Genomic DNA, 8,571 nt, shown 5'->3' on the forward strand with positions numbered 1-8,571 from the left:
CAGATCCACCGGCATCAAGGAAGCACATTTTAAGGCCCAGCATTTACAAAGTGTTAGCAAGAGCATGAAGCAACCAGGTCTCTCGCACACCATGACAGGACATAAATCATGCAAATGCTTTGGAGAACTGGTCTACCAGAGCTTTCCAAAAATACTCACAAACCAGTGACCCCACTCCTTGATATTTCTCCAACAGAAGTGCATGGGTGCTCACCAAAGACATGTCTTAGAAGTTCACGGTGGCATTCTTGGTATTTTCCCAAACTGGAAGCTGCCCGAGTGTGCAGCAGCAGAACGGAGAAATATACTGTATGATCACGCGACACAATGTGATAAAGGCATGGCCATGAATAACCAACTACTGCAGCCACAGCACAAGAACTGTCATTAACGCAATACTGAGAAAAAGATGCCAGACACAAAAGTGTATACAGCATGACTTTATAGTGCAAAAACAAATAAAAGTGTTCTGCAATCAGAAGATAGTCAGTGGAAAAAAATGTCACCAAAATAATGGGTTAGAAGCAAGCAGCACACATAATCTTATCTGTGGTTTAAAATTAACACTGACAGAAAACAGCTTCTCGGTGAGGTGAGTAATGAAGGGACGTATTAGAGCTCCATGCTGGACAGACAGAAACTGGGAGAGATCCAGAATCTATAGCTATCAACCCAGGGGCAAGAAAATGCAGACGCCATGGGTTGGACAGACAGCTGAGCCAATAGAGTGTTTGTTGTGAGGGCCTGAATTTGATATCCAGAAACCACACATAAAAGACAGATGCATGCTTGTAATCCTAGTATGGAGAAAGCAGAACCGGGCAGTTCCCTGAGGCCAGCTGGCGAGTGTGTCTAGTCTACTCAGCAAGCACCAGGACAGTGACAAACTCTGGCTCAAAATGCAGAGTAGACAATACCTGAGGAATAATATCTAAGCTTGTGCCCTGCCTCCATGAACATGGCACATAGGTGCACTTTCACATCCATGAACACTCGTGCACACAGAAGAGACAGAAAGAAAAGACTGAGCCCAGAGATCATTGCACCAGAGAGAAGTAACGGGAGAACCACAACGAAGACGCAGGCGGGGGAGAAAGGACGTCTGGATTTCGTTGTTCTTGGAGTTGCCATGTGCGCTGGATCTTCAGCAATGCTCTGTCTGTTTCAACACAGAAGGCTGGGGCAGTAAATGGAAAGCCATATTGAAAAAGTTACAGCCAAGCAAGTCCCTGCCTGGAGAAACCAAACTTCTACATTATCCTTTCTCTCACAGCAATTATTACCATAATTCCCAGCCAGTATCTACCTTGCAGCCCAGAGTGGTTCCAAGTAGAAAGCTACTGAAGCAAGTTCATTCAAAAATATAAACAGTAGGATTGGGGTCAGAAATACAAAAATAAACAGAGTTTCTTTTTCCTTAATTCTGGGGACTCCCCTCAGACAGCCAAAAAAGGGTCAGAAAAACTAAGTAGGTACACACAATTGCAAGTAGACACTGGGCCTTGAGAAAACACAGACTTTGGAAAATGGGAGGTCCACTGTACCCCCTCAGCACAATACAGTTTGTTGTCCTGACCTCCTTAGAGGCTTCATGAGGATGCCAGAGACCCAGACCCCAATGGAGCACAGCATCAGCCTGTCCTTGGGAATACTTTCAGGAGAAACTTCACCTGAAAGAAATTTGCTTCCATGTTACTTTTTCCTACCAAGCAAAGAAACAAAACTCTTCTCACCAGCTTGGTCCCAAACCACTCCCATAGAGTGAGGAACGCCCTGGAAAAGGGAGGTCAGCTAAGCCCAGCCTCTGCTCTCTGCAAGGAATGCATAACAGGAAGAGGAGCAAACTGGCTGAGCAGTGAGTTCTCACCCACCCTTGCCCACATCAATGTGCCAGCATTGATGACAGAGACAATACTCATTCAGTGTTTTTGTTTGACTCGGTTTTTTCTGACTTGTTCATATACATACATTTCTCTTGCTTTTCCTCTTTTTCTCTGTATTTTCAATCATTTAGAACAGGGATTCGTTGCTCATTCCCTTCCTCTCCTTCTAGTAGTCAAATTCGCTCACTCTCCCTTTCTACTTTTTTACATGTTTTCTCCTTTCACTTTTTGAATACAGGGACTTTTTTTTTTTTGCTTCCACTTTCCGTCATCTTTTCTCCTAATCATACCTTTCCTATCACGTCTTCATTTTTTTCTGTTTGTATCATTTCTACCACCACCATCCCTGTTGTCAAGGTTGAGAGTTGTGGGTGTTGAGTTTTACATTTATTTCTACCTGGTTCATTACTACTTGCTGCTATATGTCTTCCCCCTCCTTCACAGGTTGGGAGTCGAGCATAGGAGTAGATGTTCTGCTCATCCCTGCTAACGTGTTCAGGTACCTTGCTCTAAAGTCAACCCAACCCTGATCTAACTTCAGTGGATACTTCAATACATCAAATAGGGTATATAAAAATGTCCTTCTGAAGATCAGGATCCATGTAGGCACAGATGCAGTAGATAAAAATATCAAGAGATAAACAACACAACAAAGTGTGGATAGTGTATCTATGCAGGACTACAGTGTACATCAGTCTGCATTCCTTCAGGCTGTACATGATGACACAATTAGAGGACTCATGACGGAGGACATACCTCATATATTCTGCTGTCTACAATACATCTCTATAATAGACTAGAAGTAACCCACTCTTGTGAGACCTCCAGAGAAAGTACAACCTAAAGGCTTTGACAGTATATGTACTGTGTCAAAACAGACTAACCCCTAAAAAAAAAAACCTAACAGGTAAGCTATAATTCAAACCCATTTTACAATATACCAAAGAATACACCATCAAGAGATCATTTTTCTTTAAAGAGATTCTCACATAAAGGTATACTAGCTAGTCAGGCATGGTGGTGTATCCCCTTAATCCTAGCACTACAGAAGCAGAGGCGGAAGGATATCTGCGAGTTTAAGGCCAGCCTTGTCTATAGAGTGAATTCTACGACAGCTATGGCTGTTATACAGAGAAACCCTGTCTCAGATAAAATGTATAAGAGCTATCCATTCCAAATATATTCAAGTCTTAACATAGAAATAAAAGATATATGAAACTAAGACAGCAAAACTCCTACCAAAGCTCATAATTTTATAGCAAATGACTCCAAAGATAATGAATAAGATCAAATACTAGAATGAAGAATTTTACAAAAAAGACTTTTTAAATACCAATGACTTCCAAGAAAATGCATAAAAAATAATTGGACCAATTAAGGAAGGCAATAAACAATATGAATCAGAAGTTCAAAAGACAAAGATTTTTTAAAAAGAATTAGCAGAAATCATGAATATGAAAATCCCATTAAGATAAATTTAAAAACCCAGTGGAAAGCCGGAACAATAGACTATTCCAATTAAAAGTAAGACTTTCAGGGACTAGAGACAAGATCGGTAAATTAGAACACTCAGAAAACAACAATTTTTAAAATGTAAGAAATTATGAACAGAACATATAAGACTCTTGGGACATAATTAAAAGACCAAATTTATACAATCTTGATATAAAAGTTGGTGCTGAGGTATAGACTAAGGGCATAAAACCTATTCAGTGAAATGATAGCAAGATATTTTCAAAATTTGGGGGGAAATGCAGACATATAGGAAGAGGAAGCATTTAGAAGCAAAAACAGACAAGATCAGAAGAGAACCTCCACATATTACAGCTAAAAAGCCAAGAGTACAGAAGGAAGAAATAATATTGAAAGTGTGCCAGAGAGAAATGCTAACTTATTCTAAAGGTAAACCTATAAGAATAACTTGGATTTCTCAACAGAAGCACTAAAGACAGGGGGAGGGGGAGTGGAATGATTTCTTTCAACTATGGAAGAAAATCCCACCAGTCTAGACTACGATATCTAACACAGTTGACCTTCAGAAATAAAGTAAATATAAAGACCCTCTAAGAGAAACAAAATCTAAAGGAATCCATGGCACAAAACCAGTACTGCAGAGGCTATTCCAAGAGGATCCTTCACACAGTAGAGGAAGACAAACACAACCGCAAAAGCACAGGAAAGAATATATCTCCAGAACAGTAAATAAGCAAGTGAGAATTAGAAAAGAATCACACATTAGAAAAAAACAATAAAATAATAGTAATTAACTGATACCCTTCTATTAGATTTCAATGTAAATGGTCTTACTTCTCCCATTAAATGGCATGGACTGGCTAATTAGGTAAGAATTAAAGACCCGACTGCCTGCTGCCTGCTGCCTGCTGCCTGCTGCCTGCTGCCTGCTGCCTGCTGCCTGCTGCCTGCAAGAAACACACCTCACTGGCAAAGACACACAAACTGAAAGGAAGGGGATGGCAAATTATATTCCAGGCAAATGTAATCCAGAAGCAGACAGAAAAAGTTATATTTAAACACAACAAAACATACTTACCTCTAAAACTCAGGGAAACCAAAATCAAAACAAACAAACAAAAACAAAAAGCTACATATTAATAAAGAGAACAAATATATCAAGAGGGTATAATAATTATAAAAATATGTGCACTAGGAATCAGCACCCATGTTTTATAAAAACAAACATAGGCAGACAGGAAAGTTCCAATATAATAATAGTGGATGACCTCAGCACCTCTATGTTCATCAAGCTATATCATGAAAATCCCCCCAAAATCATTGAGAAAACTTCAGAGTTAAGTTATATTATAGACCAAATAGACTTAACAGACTCCCACAGAATGCTACATGCCAAACTGCAGAATATGCATTCCTTTCAGCAGCTCATGCAGCTCTCTCCAACAAAGATCAAATTTTAGGTTGCAGAACAAGTCTTGACAAACACCAAAAAGGAAAAAAAATCTTGTGACTTTTTCTTATAATAATGGAATGAAATCATATCAAACAGCAAGAGAAAATAAAGAAGCACTATAAACATATTGCAGTTGAGAAAATGGCAAAAGAAAGAGAAAGATTAATGGATTAATTAATAGATTCAGAGACAACGAAGGATGAGTAACAAAATATACCACTGAAATCTTGAACGTTAATTAGGAATTAATTTGAAAATTTATACCCCAATAAATCAAGAAATCTAGAAAAACCTATATATGTATATTTTCAGATACAAAAGACCTACCAAAATTGAATCAAAAGGATATAAAAATCCTATGTACAATAATAACAAGAAATGAGTTTGATATATTAATAAAAAGATATCCAGACAAAGAAAAACCTAGTACCATACAGTTCACTGTTAAAGTCTGTAAGATATATAAAATAATGGAATAGAAGACCCGAAAATAAATACAAGTAGCTATAGTCATTGATCTTTGACCAAGTTGACAAAGGCTAATGCTGGAAGAAAGACAGTCTCCTTAACACAGGATCCTCAGAAAACTTCAGAGTCACCAGAAACTAGATCTCTATCTCTCAGCCTGCACCAAAATCAACTCAAAGTTAACCACAGACCTAAACAGTAGACCTGAACCTCTCAAAGAACTAGAGAACAGAGAGAAAGCACTTCAAAATGTAAGGATGGGCTTTCTGAGTAGAATTTCAATGGCTTAAGAAATTATAGCAAGAATTGATAAACAGGACTGCATCAAACTAAAAGGATTCAGCAGAGAAACAATATAGAATAAAGGCACAGCCTACGAAATGGGAGAAAAGTCTCTGAGTATACAAAGAACTCCAAAAGAATGAATGCTCGAAGAACACATAAATGGGCAATTGAACTGAGGAGCTGCTTCTTAAAAGGTATAAATGGCCAATAAATACATGGGAAATAGCCAGTAAATGTAGTTCAAAACTACACTGAGATTCCATCCACACTAGTCAGAATAGTTGTCATCAAGAAGAAAAAAAGGAACAAATAATGGCAAAGATGTAGGGGAAATAGAATCCTTATGTGCTGTTGGTGTAAATGTAAATTAGTAAGTACAGAGAGTGCGGAAATCAGTGTGGAGGACCTTAAAAAAAACCAAAACCAAAAAAACCCTATTATATCATCTAGATATGACTTCTGGGTATATGCCTGAAGGAAATGAAGTTAGCATACACGGAAATATGGCATATCTGAGATAATTGCTATGCTATTGACAATGGCCAATGTGATGGCTATTTTTGGTTGACAACTTGACTGTATCTGAAATGAATTACAATCCAGAAATAGAGGGCACACCTGTTGAGAGATTTTCCGCTCAGTTTAAAGTGAGTGAATGCACTTCTAGATTGGGCCTTTGATCTGGATCTCAAGACTGGAAGACGTGTCTTTAATTCAGATCTTGAGGTGGGAAGATACACCTTCCATATGGGCCATACCTTCTGCTGGAAGTCTTTTTAAGGACAAGAAAGAAGCCTTTGCTCTTTGCCTGCTTGTCCTTGCCTTGCTAGTACATCCATTCCTCCGCTAGCATCGTAGCCTACTTCTTCGTAATCCCAGAATATACAGAAGACCAGATAAGACACCAGCCTGGTAGGACTGAGCAATGACTGGATTCTCAGACTTTGATTCACAGATAGCCATTGTTGGATTAATTGGAATGCAGTCTTGTTATTCTGATAAAAACCCCTTTATATGTATAGGGAGAGATACATTCCATACGTTCTGTGACACTAGAGAACCCTGACTAATGAAGTCAAGTTAGGTAATTGGCCTAGGTGACTGCCAGCCAAGCAGATGAACGGATAAAGGAAATGTGGCATACATACATACATACATACATACATACATACAATGCAATATTAGTCATCAATAAAGGAAAAGAACATGTCATCTGAAAGAGACTGGATGGAGCTGAAGAGCATGATGTTAATGGAAACAAGCGAGACTGAGAAACACAAGTAACATGATTTCTGCCATATGTGTGATCTAGAAGTAAAAGGCGATGTGGAAGTCGGGGGAAGTGGGGGAACTATGAGGAAAGAGAAATGGAATCAGGGAAAGGGGAGAGAGAGAGATTAAGAAAGGATAACAGGAGGGGACTATGCTCTCCAAGTGCGTTATGTACAGGTATGAAACCCATGATTTATAAAATTAATAACCACTTAGAACTCTGCTCAGGTTAGACACTGACCCAGGGACTTCTGCAGAGCAGATGATCTGTTTCTTCCTCTGGATGTCAGTTACAAAGATCAGGGCCCTTGTGCACTTTTCCTGAGGTGTATGAAGCTTTAGAAGTTCTGTGTTTCTTGATACTCTACATTTGAACGCACACTTACTCTTCCCATCATACCTTGCAGCTTCCCCTGCACACGTTCCTGAGGTGTGTGTGTGTGTGTGTGTGTGTGTGTGTGTGTGCTCCCCTCTGCAAATACCCAGAATTATGTCCTCCTCTGTGAGCCAGCACTGCAGCCTGTGGTGACTCAGAGGTAGCACTTTCCTCTCTGGCTCAGGCTGTTGTAAGTCTCCAGCTGGGATCCCTGGGAGCCTCTTAAGAGCAAAGACTGTCCCCAGCTTTCAGCAGTGTCCCCAGAGTCTCCTTATAAACAGTGGATGCATGGTACCTATTTGTTCAATGAGCATCAGGCCTCAAACAGCCCCCTGCTGCAGGGAGGCGAAGGATGATGCCACAGGGAGGCAGAGAAAGATACAGGAGGAATAGAGGAGCGAAGGAAACTCCAATGTTAACAAACCAGGCACAGAATCTGTCCTTTCATTCTTGATGCGGTTGGCATTTTCCTCCCTGCTGTGACAAAATACTTGCTAGAAGTAACTTCAAAGGAGAATTTGTTTTGACTCCTAGTTTGAGAGGGGAAGTCATGGCAGAGTTCGTAGTGGTAGGTGTGGCTGGGATGCCCCATGTCCTGGCAGCGAGGAAGCAGAGAACTCAGGCTAAAAGCAGGGCAGCGCTGGCACCCATGAGCTGCACTACCCAGTGACCCACTTCCTCCAGCTAAGCTCCGCCTCCTGAAGGTTCTACAACCTCCCTAAACAGCACCACCACCCAGATACCAAATGCTCAAACACACAAGTCAGTGGGAAACATTTGGCATTCAAATCACAGCACTGGGGGTTGATACAGAGACAGATTAAAGCCAACCTGGTCGTGAGGGAAGCCTGGCACTCTTTCTTCTTCTTTTTTTTAACTTTCTTTTTATTTATTCTTTTGTGTCTTTCACATTATGCCTCCCAATCCCACCCACCTCCCTCCCCACCCAACACACACAATTTAAGAGAAAAGGGGGAAGCAGGGTGGGAGGGAAAAATCTCATCATGAAAGCTGCAGTGTGACTCAGTGAATCATGTAGTAAACCCTTTATCCATACATGTTTACATGAAGGCATTCATCACAAGAATCATTAGTGTGATTCAAGACCCCTGGTCTCTGCTACAACACTGACACTTGGACCTCACCGGGACTCTTCCTGGACATCCTGCTGCTGACCTGTGCTGTGGAGATCCTGCAGCCTTGGGTCTGCAGGACAGGACCTCCCACTCCCACCCTGTGCTCCAGCAGGTCACAGAGGGGGTAGATGTTGGGGCAGGCCAACACATAACCCTGGTTCTAGGCCTGGATAGTTGCAGGATTGGTCAACCCACCAACTCTCCCCTTTCCTCACCACCAGGGTG

The sequence above is a fragment of the Arvicola amphibius genome, chromosome 3 (assembly GCF_903992535.2).
Source record: "Arvicola amphibius chromosome 3, mArvAmp1.2, whole genome shotgun sequence".
Lineage (NCBI taxonomy): Eukaryota > Metazoa > Chordata > Mammalia > Rodentia > Cricetidae > Arvicola > Arvicola amphibius.